This window comes from Grampus griseus (genome assembly GCF_964374135.1).
Source record: "Grampus griseus genome assembly, chromosome: 9".
Classification (NCBI taxonomy): Eukaryota; Metazoa; Chordata; class Mammalia; order Artiodactyla; family Delphinidae; genus Grampus; species Grampus griseus.
Window position 1 is genome coordinate 50914777 of NC_139003.1, and position 20752 is coordinate 50935528.

Genomic DNA, 20752 nt, shown 5'->3' on the forward strand with positions numbered 1-20752 from the left:
TGAACAAACGAGTGAATAAACAATGAATGAATGAATTTCATGGACTTTACTGAGTACCTATAATGTGCAGGCTAAAGGAAGGCCCTAGTGATCTATAAAAGTAAATAAGTTAGCAGACTCCCTGGTGAGTGAGCAAATAAACGAATATCCTCTTATTTGTTGGGCGTCTCTTGTTCTCACTACTAAATTAACTGTATGACCTCGGGCAAATTATTTAAAGTCCCCGGGTCTCAGTTTATTTATCTGTAAAACTGTGTATCTGTGGGTGCCATGGGATGCCAAGATAGATGATCTTTAAAGTTTCTTACAGTTTTCAAATTCTGTTTCTTATGCTTTACTGGGAGGGAGGGGTGCTCTCATGTATTCATTCAGCAACGTGCATTGAGTGAGTGTAAGTCACTGTGCTATAATTTTCCCGTAATTTGTTAAAATCACTCTCATTTCTCATGACTATAAAACAGCTCTGCTAAATGTCAGGGAGAAAAATCTTCATAAATGGATCCCTATAAAACTCACACCAAAATAGCAAGCACTCTTTGGACGCTGGCACAGCCCCATGAGTTAGGTGCTCTCCTACCTTCCCAGAGTTTCCAAATTCTAAGAAGCGATAATCGGAACACCTGGGGTGGGTACTACCTCCTCCTGATGCCTTTGCAAATCATTCTTTGACAACAGCTGTGTGAGGATCTTCAGGCCTTTCCACAGATCAGCAATACTGTGCAAAAAGTTAAAAAAAATCATTTCAGAGGCATTTGGTTATTTAAAGATTTGGATCTGTATAAACACATCCATCCCAAGTGATAGAGAAATGGGACTTGCAGATGTTGCTTGATTTTTCTTTTTACCTAGGGATTTCATAGTATCTGTTCTTCAATTTCCAACTCAGTATTAAATGCTTGTATAACTTAAGTGTTTCATCTAATTAAGCTTGAAAAGTACTTAAACTTTAGATCAGCCCAGATAACTTGAAAATAGAAACAAGTGGGGCAATTCTGCCAGTTCAGGCTTGATCTAGAATGTGTTTCATTTCTAATGACTTAGGTGTTGGTAAATATAGCTCTAGTGGTTTCTGGGCAAACCAACTCTAAATGCTTGAATCTTTCAGGGCTATATTTATATAAGCAAGGCTATCACATTCTATCTCTGCTTCCCATCATTTTAAAATGAGTCCATTTCTTGGACCTGAAATGGGTGAGGAATAACTCTTCGCTTAAAATTACAGACTGGTGCCAAGTCAGTAGCATGATATACCTAAGCAACATTTTTATTGTAGCGGAAGAGCACCTTAACATCCACAATAAATATATTCCTGAAAAGTTGTGTTTGAACATCGTTTGAACATCTTGCTACTTTCCCCGTTTATGTGTTATTGCTCTGCCACTTGAAATATAATTGAATCCAGCAATTTTTATTCGGCACGAATGTATAAAATAGATTACTTATTGTTTGCTATACCAAATGATGTCTCCAAACTAGACTTAGGAGAGAAAAATGAAGTGTGGTGTACATGCGTATCTACATTGGTGATTTTCCTCAGAGAAAGGGCAACATTTGACAATCGCAGACAGATTGACTTCATGAAGAATGATAATTCCTTCTTAATAAACATGTGCTCCAAACGACATCTTTTCTTACGGGGATAGTAAATTTATACTCTCTATCATATGAGTAATTATTTAAGACATTTAGGAAGGTGTTCTAGATGTGTATTTCTAAGTACTTAAGATGTGTAGGACTGTTTTATATGTGTATTGCCTCCTGTAGAACCCAAGTAGGCTAACTCATTCTGCCTTTCTTCCCTTTCTGAGAGGGACGCTCTTTACAGACCCACCCCCAGGAGGCGAGAACGTGCCCAAATCCTCTCTTCGCCATTTCTGCTGCCTCCGTGCTAGCTTCCATGAATATCTTTGACACTATTTGTGCCTTAGCTGCCTAACGGTCTTCCTGACTCAGGATTTGTCCAGGTCCTGTCCGTGCTCCAATTAGAGACTAGTTGTTCCAGAAACGCAAATTGCCACCATGTCACAGCCCTGCGTGAAATCCACAGGCTCATTTCCGATGGCTTGGATACACCTTTTGTGTCACAGTTCTCAAGTTCACTCTTGTCATTCTTTCAGCTGGAGCACACTTTTCTAGCTCCTTCCCTTGACAGATGCAAATAAATTCTTTACTTCTGACTGGAAACTTCAGTGATCTCCATGCTGAGTTAGGTGCCTTCTCTCCCTGCTACCCCAGTGCCCTATACATGATGTTATCATAATACCACAGCTATTCATTCATCTATTCTTCTGTCTCTTCCATTAAACAAGGAGCCTGTTATTCCTGTAACCTTAACCATTAAATCTCTCCCCTTATCTATTATGTCTTTAGCAATGACAACAGTGCCTGATGTGTAGTAGTTTCTCAAGAAAGGCAGGTTGCAAGAATGAATTCATTCACTCATTCATCCATACTTTGGTCAACTTTATTTAAAAAAAAAAAAGCTCTATTACCAGAGGGCTTGTTATGCTAATAGCACTATATCTTGGGCATCTGTTTCAAAATAATTCTGTGCTTAGGATTTCATATTAGCGTTAATATCCTACAACATTACCTGGGCCACAATACTTAATGTAAGCACGACAATTTATGCCAAAATATAATGTTGAGAATAGATTCTGGAACCCCAAGCAAATATTTCAGAAAGATCTACTGTATAATTAGTTGTTTATAAAAAGTTTCCCAAGTTCTGTCTTTTCATAGATTCTCCCACAGAACAGGAGCTGTTGGAATAAAACTTACATCTATACTGTGCTATTTAACGCTTGAGTCAAATGCCTGTAAAGGCATTGTTAAAAATATAGTTTTCTCTCCCAAACAAATTTTACTTGTAATGTGTTCACATGAGCACTTTCTTCATTATCAGCTGGCAAGCAAAATGAAAAAGCCGTTGGACCTAGGGCTGCAAGCACCAGCTTTGATTTTTGCGGGTGTGTGGTTAGAAAATAGATTTTCTAGTGTGTGAATTAACTGTGCCCAAGGCTTATCTTTCTCTTTTTTAAGATTTCCCTTTGGCTACACAGAGCTTAGTGCTACAATAGCTCTTATACTAGGATGGTAGTTACAGAGCAATTTTACCCCTCAGGGTACATTTGGCAATGTCTGGAGACATTTTTGGTTGTCATAACTGGGGGAGAGTGGTGAGATAATAGCGTTAGTTTGTAGAGGCCAGAGGAGCTGCTGCACCTCCTATAACACACAGGACAGCTTCCCACACGCAGAATTTTCCAGCCTGAAATGTCAACAGTGCCAAGAAGGAAAAGCCCTGTACTAGGATGAAACAAGAAAGGTGCAATTAGAAGCTGAAAAGTGAGAATTTGCGGTGCTTGTGATTGACTTTTCTTTCGTGATTTCCTGCTCCTTGCAAGGGATGATTGCTACGGGTAGTTCACAACATAGGGCTGTTTGCTACTCCAAGGCTAGCTGGAGAGTCTCTCTCACTCCAGTCTGCTAAGACTGTCTTGTGTAAGATAATATAGTTACAGGAGTGACGACCCGTCACCTTTGTTGTATTTTATTGATTAGAAGCAAGTCACAAGTCCCACCTGCACTCAGGTGGAGGGTATTATACAAAGGTGTGGACATCTGGAGGTAGGAATCATGAAGACCACCCTGAGATACATCCATACAACATATTGTTATCTTGATGGCAGGTGTGGAGTTTTGTGCTGTGTCAACCTAGTTAAGCTGCACAAGTGATGGAGTGGCCATTACTTTCTGCTGGATGTCATGGTCAGATCGATGATGGATTGATGTGAAACTGCCTGGCCAGTTCCAGCTGGTCTGGCTCCTCTTTCCAACTGCTGACCAACAGCTGCCCCAGGACCATCACCAGAGGCCGATTAAAGCCTGCAGAGGCAATTGCTGCACAAAGGCCGTAGCTTCCGGTCAGCTCCGCTTCTTGGCCAGGAGTCTGGTGTCTTAGACTAAATCCACCACGAGACCTTCATTTCCCCAGCTCTTCACAATTGTATTAGGTCAATTCTATGAAGTCTCTTCTTCCATAATACTCAGGGAATGGTGATCCCCTCACCAAGCCCTGACTGATACAGATAACATTCCATATTAGAATCAGAGGATGTAGCACTGTGCTAGGTGGTCAGTAAAATCTAATATAACATTATACTCCCACTATAATATAATATAATATAATATAATATAATATAATATAATAATATAATATAACCTCTCTGTTTTGTTTACTGCTATACCCCCAGTGTCAAGAATAGTGCCTTGCATATAGTAGACAATCATAAATATTATCTTCATGAAATATGTATCTATAAATAAATAAAGAATATGTGTGTGTGTGTGTGTGTGTGTGTGTATATATATATATATATATATATATATATATATATCCTTTATTATTGCTTATTTTAGCATTTAAATACATTTGGTATCTAACTTGGCCCTGACTATTTTCTTATTCAGAACATCTTTTGGGAAAGGCAGGGTGGACTACTGCTTAAGTAAAATAATATAACATAACACATTATAATTTAAATTTACCAATTTGCCTAGGAGACTCTATCTATCTACCTACTTATCTACCTATCTATCTATCTATCTATCTATCTAGTCTCCTAGGCAAATTGGTTTCTTAGTCAAAGATTATCTTTAGGACCCTCAGCCTATATATTTTGCTTGTTTCCACGAACCTCCCCCATCACACAGATGTCCATTCTGCCCCCTCTTTGCTATATGTTTTCACTACCTTCCATGTCAGATGCTCAATGTGTCTACAGTTAATGGTTAAAAATTATTATTATACTTTATTATAGTTTTTGTGTACCTTAAAAACTATTTTTATTATACTTTACAGTTTTAAAGGATTTCACCTAAATGCACCTCCAGTTAACAGTAACTTTAAAGTCAAACATGTTTCCTGTTTGTATTCAATGCTATCTCGGTCCTTTGTAAACAATTTTCTGGAATTGGTAAACAAGTGAGGGACATTAGGAACTAAGGAGACTATCTCTCTCTGCTAGATATCACAGTCTACTATCAATACTTAGGCAGTAGTACACCCTGCCTTCCCCACACAGTGTTCTGAAATGGAAAATAGTCAGGGGCCAAGCTGGACACCAAAGATATTTAAACACTAAAGTGAGCAATAAGGAAGGAGATATAACATTGGTGCTCAAAATAAATATGTAGTTTGTAGAAAATGTAGATAAAATTAGGAAAGAAGGCCAAAGTATACTTACGGATTTTGACCATATGTATCATATGTAATGGGAAAGCGTTAGCATATAACCTTGAGAGAGAAAAACCCTCTGTGCACAGTGCTTTCTTTGGAAGACTGTGCCTATTCTGGGGGAGAAATGACCATTTGCCATTAATTTTTTTGTCATTTAAATTTAATAAAGTAATCATCAGGAACATTTTTAGAAGGGACTTTAGTGATCTCTTGGTCCAATCCTCTTATTTTGTAGAGGATTTATTTGGGGTCCAGGGAAATACTTGCTCAGGTCATGCTAATGAATAGGGTAGAATCTAGAAGTTGAAAAAGACTTATTGTCTCTAATCATTCTTGTTGAGTCATCATTCCTGAGGTGGCCCATTCTATCTCTGAACAATTAATTCATGGCCTCTCTTTTTTTTTTTTTTTTTTTTTTGCGGTATGTGGGCCTCCCCCGCACTGTGGCCTCTCCCGTTGCGGAGCACAGGCTCCGGACGCGCAGGCTCAGCAACCACGGCCCACGGGCCCAGCCGCCCCGCGGCACGTGGGATCCTCCCGGACCAGGGCACGAACCCGCGTCCCCTTTATCAGCAGGCGGACTCTCAACAACTGCGCCACCAGGGAAGCCCTTCATGGTCTCTTTTAATTTTTGTAATCTAGTCACTAGAATTCTAGGATCTTATCTAATAATAAGAAAAAATTGGTCTTTTCCAGTGGTTCTGTTCCTCTCATTGAGTAATGCATTCAGTTTCAGTGAGTTTTATTTTTATTTTTTATGAGGGTATAGATTTTTGGACAATAAAAGATCATATAAAATTTTAGAAGAATAAGAATAACACCATTGGACACTTGGTTTTATATTCCAGTGTTCTCCTATACAACAGTTGAAATAAAACCAAAGAAAACAAGAAAACCATATCCTTTACAATATAATTGAAAAGAATAAAATACTTAGGAATAAATTTAATGAAAAAAGTACAGAATTTATATGCTGAAAGTTACAAAACATTGTTGAAATAAATTAAAGAAGACTGAGTGGAAAGACATTCCATGTTCACAGAGCAGAAGACTTAATACTGCTAAGGTGTCAATACTCTTAGAAGTACAGATTCAGAATTTGAGCTGCAGATTTTATGTAATTCCTCTCAAAATTCAAAATGAACTGCAGAAATTGAAAGCTGATCCTAAACTCCACATGAAAATGCAAGGGACCCAGAATATCCAAAACAATCTTGAAAAAGGAGAACAAAGTTGAAGAATTCACATTCTCTGACTTTAAACTTATTACAAAGCTATAGTAATCAAGACATTGTGGTACTGGCATAAGAATAATATATAGATCAATGGAATAGAACTGAGAGTACTGAAATAAGCCTTCACATCTGTGATCAATTCATTTTCAACAAGGGTACTATTTTTCAATGGTGACAGATAGTCTTTTCAACAAACGGTACTGGGAAAACTAGATATCCACATGTAAAAGAACAAAGTTGTACCCCTTTCTTACACCATACACAAAAACTAACACAAAATGGATCAAAGACCTAAATTTAAGGCTAAAAATAAAAAAAAAACTCTTAAGAGGAAGATCTAGAAGTAAAACTTTGTGACCTTGGGTCAGGCAAAGTCTGCTTAAATATGACCTCAAAAGCACAAGTGACAAAAAAAATAATTGATAAATTGGACATCATCAAAATTAAAACCTTTTGTGCTTCAAAGGATATCATCAAGTAAGTGAAAAGACTGGGAGGAAATATTTACAGATAATGTGGCTGATAAAAGACTAGTATGTAGAATATATAAAAAACTCTTACATCTCCACAAAAAGATTACCTAGTTAAAAAATATGCAATGGATCTGAATAGGTATATCCAAAAAGATATGCAAATGACAAAAAAAACAAATTAAAAGATGCTCAACATTATTAGCCATCAGAAAAAAAAACAATCAAAACTACAGTGAGATACCACTTCATGCTTAGTAGAATGTGTCAAAAAGACAACCAGTAGGAAGTAGTGGTGAAGACATGGAAAAATTAGAATCTTCATACACGACTGGTGGGAATGTAAAATAGTGTAGCAATTTTGGAAAAGTCTGGCAGTTGCTCCAAAGGTTAAGCATAGAATTACCATATTACCCAGCAATTCTACTCCTAGGCATATATCTAAGACATGTTAAAAACATAGGCCCACACAAAACCATGTGCATGAATGTTCAGAGCTACACTGTTCATAATAGCCAAAAAGTGAAACAACTCAAATGTCTATAAATTGATGAATGGATAAATATAATGTGGCATATCCATGCAATGGAATACTATTCAGCTGTAAAAAGAATGAAGTACTAATACATGCTACCACAAGGATGGATCATGAAACACTGTGTTAAGTGAAAGAAACCAGTCACAAAGTACACAATATTGTATGATTCCATTTATATGAAATGTCCAGAATGGGCAAATCTATAGAGACAGAAAGTCAACTAATGGTTGCTTAGGGCTGGGGGGTTGAAAATTAATGGGAAGTGACTGCTAATCTGTACAGGGTTGCTTTGTAGGGTGATGAAAATATTCTAAAATTGATTGAGATACTGGTTACACAACTCTATGAAGATATTAAAAACCTTTGAATTACATACTTTAAATAGATCTATTGTATGGTTTGTGAATTCTATCTTGATAAACTGTGACTATATAAGATATACATACAGGTATATATGCTTTATATATACATTACTCACACAAGCTCTATATACTTTTAAAATTAAGAAACAGATATACCGTATAGTAAAAACTATTCCCCAAGCATTTGCCATGTGCTTCCTTGATAGTCATATGGATACAGAGACCAAATGCCCCAACCCTTCCTGTCCTAGGAGTGCACAGACTAGCAGGTAGATCTATGGCTTTCTGTAAGAGCCATGGGTGAAGCCATACCCACAGAGAGACGTGTGGCTGCTGTGTCCCCAACAGACCTAGCTGTCTTTGGTTCAAGGTGACTCAGACTCAACATTCACTTTGAAGAGTGTTACTTCCCTCCTCTCCTTCGTCCCCCAAATATTGAAATATTTAAAGTGACTAAGCTCATCATAAAGTTAAATAAAAACTAGAAAGCAAGGCTGAAGTCTGTGGGTTCTCAGCAGGTAGACAATGGCTAAATTTTTTTAAAAGGAGGATTTTAATCTTTTGTTTTGGCTTGTTTTTTTCCACAGCTTCAAGAACTTTAGCCCCTTTCAGTCAATTGTGACCTTAAGCATTGAGTCATGGGCAGATGAAAAATCTTATTTAGTGTTTGTCCGTCACTTAGATCTAGATGAAAACACAGATGTATCACATCCAAACCCCGATTGTTTCTAGTATTTCATCTGCAGTAGTATTGTCTCATTCATTGTTACACAGCTATGTGCTGAGCACTTCGCTTGAGTTAAAGACACCCTAAGGCCAAGGTTAGGCACAATCCCCAGTTTCAGAGAATATCTGATTCAGTGAGGAAGACAGACATTACAGAAATTGTGAAGGGAAACTTCTAGATGCGTTGGGAACTGCAAATCTGTGGAAACAAAAGCGTTTTATGTGAGGAGGTGAAGGCTGAATAGTCAGTCAGGGGAAGGTGTGAAGGTGGCTGGAGGTGGTGGCAGAGGTTTTAGCAGAGGGATGTCTAGCAGCAAGAGGTTTCTCTGGCTGGGTGTACCGGCTGAGGAGAAAGGGTATAAGATGAGACCAGTGAATTGAATGGGGATGGGACACACAGGCTTTCAAGGCTGCAGTGAGAAGTTGAGAATATTGTTGGGTCAATGGGAAACCACTGAAAAGCTTTAAGCAGTGGAGAGCTGTGATCAGATTTTTAAAGAGATCCCCTGGGCTGCTGTGTGAAACACTTTTCAAATCTGCATATCATGACAGAAAGTTAAAAAAAATTCAATTACACATCTTCACTCCAAAATTTTCTTAATTTCCAAAACTCAGAGGAAGCTTACAATTTCTTTGTAAGAAATGACAAGTCAAATGTCACATTCGGCCGATCCTATTTCTTCCCTGGGTTATTTAGGGACAAAGCAGAGAAAGTTTACTTTCAGCAATATTTTTCCCCATGCCAGACATTTGAATTTTGAAATCAAATAAAAGCATGAACAAAGACACTTTTTAATTTCTAGGACAAACGCCACAAAAGCAAAAGGATGGAGTATCAAAGAAATTATTTGAGGCCCAGTGAGCAGGGTGGGAAGTGGGTGGCAGAGTTTGTGGGTGTTGGTATGTTGAAATTCCAAGCACTTCTCAGCTGGCTTTGAAATGAGTTGAGCAGGACCTAATGCCTAAGTCCTGGTAGATATATGACAACCCCAGAAATTCATCACCTCTCAGCAAATGCCATTTGCTGAGAGTAGTATTAGAAGAGAAGATTAATTTCACTTCATGGATTTGAGACATTTCTCCTTAATTCCGGTCTTTTAATTAATTCAGCAATACTTACTGAAAGTCTATTTTGTGTAAGGAATGGTACTAAATACTAAGGGTATATGCAGTGATGAGGAGTGACCGTCATCTGTGGACAGTCCATTTCTTCCATGAAGGTCACTTTTTATTACAGAAGAGTCCCCCAGTTTATTTAGAAGACTTAATAGAACAGATCTAATCTTATCTCCCCAAACAAAACAATATCCTTCGAAACTATGTATTAATTTAGTTTGTAACTCCAGTAAGCTATGTTCTCAGAAATAAAAGTTGGGACATATGGTATGAAAGATATATTCAGGGGTCAATTGGACAAAATACATGAAATCACAACTGTCCAGTGAAATCTCAGGGCCCATTGTCATTTATCTGTATCACTGCATTATTAGCATTACAAAAGGACTCCACTGTGATTTGTAAAAGCCAGAGGTGACTGAGACATTTCACTTTGATCCACACAACACACACACATACCCATCAATCATCCCAACACTTCCTGCATTCAGGAAACCAAGCGGCACATACCATATGCGGAAACTGACTGATTTTCACTTTCTATTATGATTTGTATATCATTATTCACATTTCACTGTAGTCTCTTTGGGGAGGGTTGGTTAACATTCGTGTTTGCTGTCAATCAAATTTTGCTCCTTTCATCACCCTTTCCTAATGTCTGAACTACAGTAGAGAACAAGACAAGAATAGAAGTTTCGACATTTCAAAGAAAGGATCACAGGATATATAACCTTTAACCAAAGCTGTGATTATATGCTTCTTTTAAAAATAAGATCTATAATTAGAAATGATAAATGCCAATAAAATCCAGTCATTTGTATCTTTATCTTGTATATAAATATATATATGTAAATAAATAAAAGTTGAGAAATTAGCTGAAATGGAAAATTCTTGAGATTTAACACAAAATAATTTCTTTAAAGTAATGACTAAGTCTGAACATTTACTCAAGATATTCACTTAATTCAAAGCATCCGTTTTGATTAAACCTTACTTCAATAATATTAGACCTCAATATCTTCCTGACTTTCAGGCTTTTTTTTCCTTTTTTCCTTAGACGGGCATTTATTTTAAAAGAAATTCCAAATTTATAAACAGATTAGGGTGCTGAGGCTAATCCCTTTTTTCTAGGAGGTTAGACTTTCATATGTAGAAAGGTCACTCCTTTTTTTTTAACAGCAAACATTTTGCAGGTATTTATTAGGTACCAGGCATGGCTTTAGATTCTGAAATACAAATCTAGATTCTGAAATGAAAGTCATGGGTTTCCTGTTTTGAGAAGCTTCCCTTTTAGTGAGGGAAATGGGCGTGTTAAAAAAAAAAAAAAAGATGCTAAGATGTGGAAAGTGCTAACAGATAATGAAAGCAGGGTATGAGCTCTGAAGACAGCATCTGGAAGAGGTGACATGGAGCTGGACCCTTACTGGAAAAAAAGGAGTTTGTGAGAGGATGGAGGAGATGGGAGGCACTTCAGGGAGAAGAAACAGCATGTGTAAGTGTTCATGAAAAGACCTGGTGTCTTGGAGAATACTGGCCTGAACTCAGGGTTCATGGGGTGAGTACAAATGAGTCACCGTATAAAAAGTGCAAGATGATGAGTAAAAAGTCACAGCACCCTTCTGAATTCTTCCAGACACTTGCTATGCATATTCAAATTATCTAGCTACCTATCTACCTATCTATCAATGTATCATGTCATCTATCAATCTATCTATTCATCCACCTATCCATCTTTCTCCTCAAGTGGTATCACACTATATATAACTATTCTGCAACCTACCTTTTCTCAACATTTCTTGAATACAATACAAATCGGTAGATAGAGATCTCCTTCATTATTTTTAGCACCACGTCCCTGATATAGATGTACCTAAATCTACTTAATCATTTCTGTCGATGACTATTTAGGATGTTCGCAGTTATTTGCTGTTGCAAACCATGCTGCCTTGAACATCTCTATGCATCTATTTGTACAGTTTTAAGGGAATATATCTGCAGGATAAATTGATGGTCATAGAGCGTGGCAAAGATCTGACTGCTATTGCCAAATGGCTCTCAAAGAAAAGTCACTCCCTTCTAACTTATGTGAGAGTGCTTATTCCCCCCACTCCTCACCAATAGCCACCCCAACCTTTCCTGGTTGATCATAGTAGTAATTATTCATTTTTATGAAATTTCTTACACAAGTAATTATGGTCTTAGAGAAACAACTTAGAAAATGAAAAGAAGAAGCTAGAACAAAAATATCACCCTAAATTCCACTGCACAGAGTTGTCTATTATTAGCATTTGATCTGTAACCTTTATAGTTTTCACTGTGTAAGGATCAACTTGTGTCCTGGTGGGGCCATAGCTGAGACACAGATGCAGCCTGGATCAAGAAGAGTCCCTCCACTCCTAATTTCTGGTATCTATTTAGCTCTATTGATCCAAGGGGGCTAGGGAAACTGCTAGGGAAAGTATTTAGAGGGTTTTTGCAAGTTACATTCAGATATATCCCATATGGTAGACCCTGGATGTCTAAAACAAGCCAAATCAAAATGAGGAATAGGTTACCTGAGAGAGAGCCACCTGATGGAAGAAAGAGTGTGGCATATATATCCAGACTCCACAGTAGGTTCTAAGCATTTGAAGACAGCCACTTGTGCTGGGAACATAACGACAGCTGTTACTTGAAACTTTTCTGACCCAAGCGCTCTGTGGTGGGAGTGCTTCCCAGGACAAAATGGCCATGTGCACAAACAAACAAAGCAGTCTTACTAAAGTCTGTGACATCTTCGGACCACCCTGCTGTGAGGATAACCCTCCCTCTCCCACCAAAGCATCACATGGAGGGGAGAAATTTTCTCCCTCATTTCACAATAGACTGTCCAGCCTTAGGGCTATTATAAGGTCGAATGCATCAGAGGTTAGTGTGATCAACAGGGATGGGTGCCCCAAAGCAGGCGGTGACATTACAGATCTTTGGCACAGTTACCATACCCTCAACATGGCAGAGGCCAGTAATGGTGGCACACTCTGCTGATAACTTGACCCATTTATGAGCCATCTAGCCCTACTTAATGGACTCAAAAATAGTAGGGTGTTAGAAGGAGAGGAAGCTTTGCTTCTCAGAATCTAAAACTGCATGAATGTATGGGTACTCGATGCTAGTGAAAAGCCTGTAATAGTTTCTCATTGCCATAGAATAAAGTCCCAATTCCTTGATGATTTTCAAGGATTTTTATGATCAGGATCCTATATTTTCAAGTGTTTGCTTGCAGTTCTCTGAGTGAGTCTCTTGGCCTTTGTGTAAACAGATCTCTTCCTGGAGCATAAGTTACTACATGCTACCTGCCTAATTCCTCTCATCCTTTGTGACTCAGTTCATATATTTTCTGCTACGGAAAGACTTTCCTGACCACCAAAGGCTAGGTTAATTGTTTTTCTTCTATAGTTTTGTGGCACCTTGTTCATATTCCCATTATGTAACACTTACATTTGACTCTGCAATACAAGCATGATTGCCTATCTCCATCACAATGTCAGAGGATTCCTGAAGGCCGGGTCCATACCTTATTTGTTGCTATATGTCCACTGCCTACTACAGTGCCCAACACATAGTACACACTCAATATATTTGTTGAATAGATAAATTAATGAATTAGTAACTGTATGAAACAAGATCATGAGATTGTGGACCTCTTAAATTTCAATATCTGTAGCTATCTGAGAAGAGCTACATCCAGGTGTGAATATTGGAAGAGGCTGAGGGGAACTGATTGAAGATACAAATTTGGAGTCATTAAATTTACCTATTTTTCTTTTTCCACTCTACTATTTGTCATTTTTTTCTTAAAAGTCAGTAACATTAATTTTCCTAACTTTAAAGATAGAAAAACTTAGAAATGCAGAGAAGTATATACAGAACAAGTTAATAATAATATCATTCTTCCTCTCCCCAGCAGAAGTTAATCACTGTTAACATGTGTATACTATTTCCTTTTGATTTTACTCTCTCTCTGTATTTAACACAATTGGATCATGTGCTTATATAGGTCTTTCTTTCATTCAGCATTATATCATAAACAATTTTCTTTGCTTCTAAATATTCTTTAAATACCTGACTTTTAATACCCTTAAAATGTTCTACTGCACGGATGCATGGTGATGATTTCAATCATCCCAATAATTGAGTATTTAGGTTGTATCACTCTTTCACCATAAAGTATATTTATCTCTAGGTTTTTGTATAGACGCCCTTTATCAGGTTGAAGAAGTTCTCTTTTACTCCTAGTTTGCTGAGAGCTTTTTGTTTTTTTTAATCAGAAATGGGTATTGGGGGCTTCCCTGGTGGCGCAGTGGTTGAGAGTCCGCCTGCCGATGCAGGGGACATGGGTTCGTGCCCTGGTCTGGGAAGATCCCTCGTGCTGCGAAGCGGCTGGGCCCGTGAGCCATGGCCACTGAGCCTGCGCGTCCGGAGCCTGTGCTCCGCAACGGGATAGGCCACAACACTGAGAGGCCTGCGTACCGCAAAAAAAAAAAAAAAAAAAAAGAAATGGGTATTGGATTTTGTCCATATGTTTGTTCCATATCTTTTGAGATGATCAAAATGTTTTATTTCCATTTTTTTTATGGTGAATTGCATTAAAAAATTTAAAAATGTTAAACCAACCTTGCATACCTGGGATAAACCCCACTTGGTCATGATATATTATCTTTCTTAACAAAACTTATTGGATTCAATTTGATAAACTTTTGCATCTGTGTTCATGAGGGATATTAGTCTATAGTTTTCTCTTTTTGTAATGTGTTTGGTTTTAGTATTAATCTAACGTTTTCTGGAAGAGTCTGTGTAGAATTGGTGTTATTTCTTCCTTAAATGTTTGGTAGATTTAACCAGAGAAGTCGTCTGAGCCTAGAGTTTTCTTTGCGTGAATGTTTTTAAACTATAATTGTAATTTCTTTAATAGATATAGAGGAATTCAGGTTATCTATTTATTCCTGGTAAGCTTTAATAGCTTGTGTCTATCAAGGAATTTGTCTATTTAATCTAAGTTGTTGAATTTACTGGCATAAAATTGTTCATAATATTCTCCTATTATTCTTTTGGTATGTTTAGAATCTGTAGTAAATACCACCTTCCTCATTCTGGATATTAGTCATTTGCAACTTTTCTTCCTCTGATCAGGCTGGCTAGAGGTTAATCAATTTTATTCATCTCAAAGAACTAGTTTTTGGTTTTATGGATTTTTCTCTATTGTTTTTCCAATTCCTGTTTAATCAATCACTGCTCTAATCTTTACTATTTCCTTTCTTCCCCCTACTTTGGATTTAATTTGCTTTTTTTCTTACTGCTTAAGGTTGAAGCTGAGGTCACTGATTAGAGACATTTTTTTCTTTTTTAATATAGGTTAAAATTTTCCCCTAAACACTACTATAAATGCTATATATTCCCTCCTATGCTCTGCTTTAGTGGAATCCTAAAAATTCTGGTATGTTGTATTTTCATTTTCATTTCACGAAAAATACTTTCAAAGTTTCCATTTTATTTCTTATTTGACCCATGGCACATTTAGAAGTGTGTTATTTAGTTTCCATACATTTGGAGATTTTCCAAGGATGTATTTTTGTTTTCTACTTGAGTTCCACTGTGATCAGAGTATGACTTGAAACTATTTGAACCCTTTTGAATTTATTGAGATTTGTTTTATGACCTAGAAAATGATCTAATTTGGTAAATAATCCACATGTACTTGACAAGAATGTGTATTTGCTCTCTATATTGCTCTTCATCATAAAATATTAATGGAATATTCTAGAAATGTCAATTAGGTCAAGTTGGTAATGGTGTTGTTCAAATTTTCCATATTCTGACTGATTTTCACTTATCACTACTTCATATATAGCATAAGAAAAAATATTATAGTTCCATTTCTCCCCTTCCAACTTGTGTACTATTATTGCCATATATTTTACTTGTATAAATGGTATAAGCCCAGACTCCATTATTATCATTCTTGTTTAAACAGTCTATGTCTTTTAAAAAGATCTAAGTAATAACAAAAAAACCTTTTACATTTACCCACATAGTTCCCATTTTAGATGAGGACTTTCTTAACATTTCTTCTAGTGTAGGTCTCCTGCTAATTAATTCTTTTAACCTTTCTATTGTTTCATATCTTAAACAATCTTTAATTTGCCTTAGTTTTTTTCTTAAATTTAATTTAAATTTTTATACAGCAGGTTCATATTAAGTTATCTATTTTACACATATTAGTGTGTATATGTTAATCCCAATCTCCCAATTCATCCCACCACCACCACCCCCTGCCCCTGCTTTGCCCCTGTGGTGTCCATATGTTTGTTCTCTTCATCTGTGTCTCTATTTCTGCCTTGCAAACCGGTTCATCTGTACCATTTTTCTAGATTCCACATATATGCGTTAATATACGATATTTGTTTTTCTCTTTCTGACTTGCTTCACTCCGTATGACAGTCTCTAGGTCCATCCACGTCTCCACAAATGACCCAATTTCATTCCCTTTTATGGCTGAGTAATATTCCATTGTATATATGTACCACATCTTCTTTATTCATTTGTCTGTTGATGGGCATTTAGGTGGCTTCCATGACCTGGCTATTGTAAATAATGCTGCAATGAACATTGGGGTGCATGTGTCTTTTTGAATTATGGTTTTCTCTGGGTATATGCCCAGTAGTGGGATTGCTGGGTTATATGGTAATTCTACTTTTAGTTTTTTAAGGAACCTCCATACTGTTCTCCATAGTGGCTGTATCAATTTACATTCCCACCAACAGTGCAAGAGGGTTCCCTTTTCTCCACACCCTCTCCAGCATTTGTTGTTTCTACACTTTCTGATGATGTCCATTCTAACTAGTGTGAGGTGATACCTCATTGTGGCTTTGATTTGCATTTCTCTAATAACTAGTGATGTTGAGCAGGTATTCATGTGCCTCCCGGCCAGCTGTATGTCTGTCTTCTTTGGAGAGATGTCTATTTAGGTCTTCTTCCCAATATTTTGACTGGGTTGTTTGTTCTTTTAATATTGAGCTGCATGAGCTGTTTATATATTTTGGAGATTAATCCTTTGTCCATTGATTCGTTTGCAAATATTTTCTCCCATTCTGAGGGTGGTATATTTGTCTTGTTTATAGTTTCCTTTGCTGTGCAAAAGCTTTGAAGTTTCATTAGGTCCCATTTGTTTATTTTTGTTTTTATTTCTATTACTCTAGGAGGTGGGTCAAAAAAACTCTTACTGTGATTTATGTCAAAGAGAAAAGTTCTGCTCTAAAAGTTTTATAGTGTCCGGTCTTACATTTAGGTCTTTAATCCATTTTGAGTTTATTTTTGTGTATGGTGTTAGGAAGTGTTCTAATTTCATTCTTTTACACATAGCTGTCCAGTTTTCGCAGCACCACTTATTGAAGAGAATGTCTTTTCTCCATTGTATATCCTTGCCTCCTTTGTCATAGATTAGTTGACCATAGGTGTGTGGGTTTATTTCTGGGCTTTCTATCCGTTTCCATTGATCTGTATTTCTGTTTTTGTGCCACTACCATATTGTCTTGATTACTGTAGCTTTGTAGCACAGCCTGAAGTCAGGGAGTCTGATTCCTCCAGCTCCATTTTTTTCCCTCAAGACTGCTTTGGCTATTCAGGGTCTTTTGTGTCTCCATACAAATTTTAAGATTTTTTTGTTCTAGTTCTGTAAAAAATGCCATTGCTAATTTGATAGGGATGGCACTGAATCTGTAGATTGCTTTGGGTAGTACAGTCATTTTCACAATATTGATTCGTCCAATCCAAGAACATGGTATATCTCTCCATCTGTTTGTGTCATCTTTGATTTCTTTCATCAGTATCTTCTTGTTTTCTGAGTACAGGTCTTTTACCTCCTTAGATAGGTTTATTCCTAGGTATTTTATTCTTTTTGTTGCAATGGTGAATGGGATTGTTTCCTTAATTTTGCTTTCTGATCTTTCGTTGTTAGTGTATAGGAATGCAAGTGATTTCTGTGCATTAATTTTGTATCCTGCAACTTTACCAGATTCATTGATTAGCTCTAGGAGTTTTCTGGTGGCATCTTTAGGATTCTCTATGTATAGTATCATGTCATCCACAAATAGTGACAGTTTTATTTCTTATTTTCCAATGTGTATTCCTTTTCTTTCTTTTCTTCTCTGATTGCCATGACTAGGACTTCCAGAACTATGTTGAATAATAGTGGTGAGAGTGGACATCCTTGTCTTGTTCCTGATCTTAGAGGAAATGCTTTCAGTTTTTCACCATTGAGAAGGATGTTTGCTGTGGGTTTGTCGTATATGGCCTTTAGTATGTTGAGGTAGGTTTCCTCTATGCCCATTTTCTGAAGAGGTTTTATCATAAATCGGTGTTGAATTTTGTCAAAAGCTTTTTCTGCATCTATTGAGATGATCATATCATTTTTATTTTTCAGTTTGTTAATATGGTGTATCATATTGATTGAATTGCATATATTGAATAATCCTTGCATCCCTGGGATAAATCCCACTTGATCATGGTGTATGATCCTTTCAGTGTGTTGTAGGATTCTGTTTACTAGTATTTTGTTGAGGATTTTTGCATCTATATTCATCAGTGATATTGGTCTGTAATTTTCTATTTTTTTGTAGTATCTTTATCTGATTTTGGTATCAGGGTGATGGTGGCCTCGTAGAATGAGTTTGGGAATATTCCTTCCTGTGCAATTTTTTGGAAGAGTTTGAGAAGGATGGGTGTTAGCTCTTCTCTAAATGTTTGATAGAATTTGCCTGTGAAGCCATGTGGTCCTGGACTTTTGTTTGTTGGAAGACTTTTAATCACAGTTTCAGTTTCATTACTTGTGATTGGTCTGTTCATATTTTCTATTTCTTCCTGGTTCAGTCTTGGAAGGTTATACCTTTCTAAGAATTTGTCCGTATCTTCCAGGTTGTCCATTTTATTGGCCTACAGTTGCTTGTAGTAGTCTCTTATGATGCTTTGTATTTCTGCGGTGTCCATTGTAACTTTTCCTTTTTCATTTCTAACTTTACTGATTTGAGCCCTCTCCCTCTTTTTCTTGATGAGTTTGGCTAAAGGTTTATCAATTTTGTTTATCTTCTCAAAGAACCAGCTATTAGTTTTATTGATCTTTGCTCTTGTTTTGTTTCTATTTCATTTATTTCTGCTCTGATCTTTATGATTTCTTTCCTTCTACTAATTTTGGGTTTTGTTTGTTCCTCTCTCTCTAGTTCCTTTAGGTGTAAGGTTAGATTGTTTATTTGAGATTTTTCTTGTTTCTTGAGGTAGGATTGTATTGCTATAAACTTCCCTCTTAGCACTGCTTTTGCTGCATTCCATAGGTTTTGGACTGTCGTGTTTTCATTGTCATTTGTCTCTAGGTATTTTTTGATTTCTTCTTTGATTTCTTTAGTGATCTCTTGGTTATTCAGTAACGTATTGTTTAGCCTCCATATGTTTGTGTTTTTTACGTTTTTTTCCCTGTAATTTATTTCTAATCTTATAGCATTGTGGTCGGAAAAGATGCTTAATATGATTTCAATTTTTTAAATTTACTGAGGCTTGACTTGTGACCCAAGATGTGATCTATCCTGCAAAACGTTCCATATGCACTTGAGAAGAAAGTGTAATTTGCTGTTTTTGGATGGAATGTCCTATAAATATCAGTTAAATCTATCCGGTCTATTGTGTCATTTAAAGCTTATGTTTCCTTATTAGTGTCCAGTCTGGATGATTTGTCCATTGGTGTAAGTGAGGTGTTAAAGTCCCCCACTATTATTGTGTTGCTGTCAATTTCCTCTTTTATAGCTGTTAGCATTTGCCTTATGTACTGAAGTGCTCCTACGTTGGGTGCATATATATTTATAATTGCTATATCTTCTTCTTGGATTGATCCCTTGATCATTATGTAGTGTCCATCCTTATCTTTTGTAACATTCTTTATTTTAATGTCTATTTTATCTGATATGAATATTGCTACTCCAGCTTTATTTTGATTTCCATTTACATGGAATATCTTTTTCCATCCCCTCACTTTCAGGCTGTTTGTGTCTCTAGGTCTGAAGTAGGTCTCTTGTAGACAGCAAATATATGGGTCTTGTTTTTGTATCCATTCAGCAAGCCTGTGTCTTTTGGTTGGAGCATTTAATCCATTCATATTTAAGGTAATTATTGATATGTATGTTCCTCTTACAATTTTCTTAACTGTTTTGGGTTTGTTTTTGTAGGACATTTTCTTCTCTTGTGTTTCCCACTTAGAGAAGTTCCTTTAGCATTTGTTGTAGAACTGGTTTGGTGGTGCTGAATTCTCTTAGCTTTTGGTTGTCTGTAAAGCTTTTGATATCTCCATTGAATCTGAATGAGATCCTTGCCAGGTAGAGTAATCTTGGTTGTAGGTTCTTCCCTTTCGTCACTTTAAATATATCATGCCACTCCCTTCTGGCTTGTAGAGTTTCTGCTGAGAAATCAGCTGTTAACCTTATGGGAGTCCCCTTGTATATTATTTGTCATTTTTCGCTTGTTGCTTTTAATAATCTTTCTTTGTCCTTAATTTTTGTCAATTTGATTACTATGTGTCTCAGCATGTTTCTCCTTGTGTTTATCCTGCCTGGGAGTCTCTGCACTTTCTGGACTTGGGTGGCTATTTCCTTTCTCATGTTAGGGAAGTTTTAGACTATAATCTCTTTAAATATTTTCTCTGGTGATTTCTCTCTCTCTTCACTTTCTGGGACCCCTATAATGCGAATGTTGTTGCATTTAATGTTTTCCCAGAGGTCTCTTAGGCTGTCTTCATTTCTTTTCATTCTTTTTTCTTTATTCTGTTCCACAGCAGTGAATTCCACCATTCTGTCTTCCAGGTCAGAAGAAAAACGGAAAAACTTATCCATTTTTCTGCCTCAGTTACTCTGCTATTGATTCCTTGTTGTGTAGTTTTCATTTCAGTTATTGTATTGTTCATCTCTGTTTGTTTGTTCTTTAATTCTTCTAGGTCTTTGTTAAACATTTCTTGCATCTTCTTGATCTTTGCCTCCATTATTTTTCCG